This window comes from Sphaeramia orbicularis, chromosome 20 (assembly GCF_902148855.1).
Source record: "Sphaeramia orbicularis chromosome 20, fSphaOr1.1, whole genome shotgun sequence".
NCBI classification, from domain to species: Eukaryota; Metazoa; Chordata; class Actinopteri; order Kurtiformes; family Apogonidae; genus Sphaeramia; species Sphaeramia orbicularis.
Window position 1 is genome coordinate 40,666,907 of NC_043976.1, and position 1,154 is coordinate 40,668,060.

Consider the following 1,154-nt stretch of genomic DNA (forward strand, 5'->3'; position numbering starts at 1 on the left):
CTTCCGAAAATGGCTTTTTCGGACATGACTTCAAACATGTTTAAAATTTTGATTTGGGATGTTCCTAACATCATAATAAACACTCCCTGAAGGGTTTCAATTTGATTTAAACATTTTTCAGGTGGTCACCAACATCCTCCAAAAATGAATTTTTCGTAAGGCTATAGTATGACTTCCGAAATGACTTTTTCGGATATGATTTCAAACATGTTTAAATTTTGATTTGGGATGTTCCTAACATCATAATAAACACTCCCTGAAGGGTTTCAAGTGATTTAAAACATTTTCAGGTGGTCACCAACATCCTCCAAAAATGAATTTTTCGTAAGGCTATAGTATGACTTCCGAAAATGACTTTTCGGACATGATTTCAAACATGTTTAAATTTTTATTTGGGATGTTCCTAACATCATAATAAACATCCTGAAGGGTTCAAGTTGATTTAAAACATTTTTCATGAGGTCACCAACATGCTCCAAAAATGAAATTTTTGTAAGGCTACAGTATGACTTCCGAAAATGACTTTTTCGGATATGATTTCAATATGTTTAAATTTGAATTTGGGGATTTTCCTAACATCATTAATAAACAGTCCCTGAAGGGTTTCAAGTTGATTTAAAACATTTTCAGGTGGTCACCAACATGCTCCAAAAATGAATTTTTCGTAAGGCTTTAGTATGACTTCCGAAAATGACTTTTTCGGACATTATTTAAAAAATTACAAAACTGTGATTTAGGATGTTCCTAACATCATAATAAACACTCCCTGAAGGGTTTCAAGTTGATTTAAAACATTTTTCAGGTGGTCACCAACATGCTCCAAAAAAGAATTTTTCGTAAGGCTATAGTATGACTTCCGAAAATGGCTTTTTCGGACATGATTTCAAACATGTCTAAACATTGATTTAGGATGTTCCTAACATCATAATAAACACTCCCTGAAGGGTTTCAAGTTGATTTAAAACATTTTCAGGTGGTCACCAACATACTCCAAAAATGAATTTTTTGTAAGGCTATAGTATGACTTCCGAAAATGACTTTTTCGGATATGATTTCAAACATGTTTAAATTTGAATTTGGGATGTTCCTAACATCATAATAACCACTCCCTGAAGGGTTTCAAGTTGATTTAAAACATTTTTCATGAGGTCACC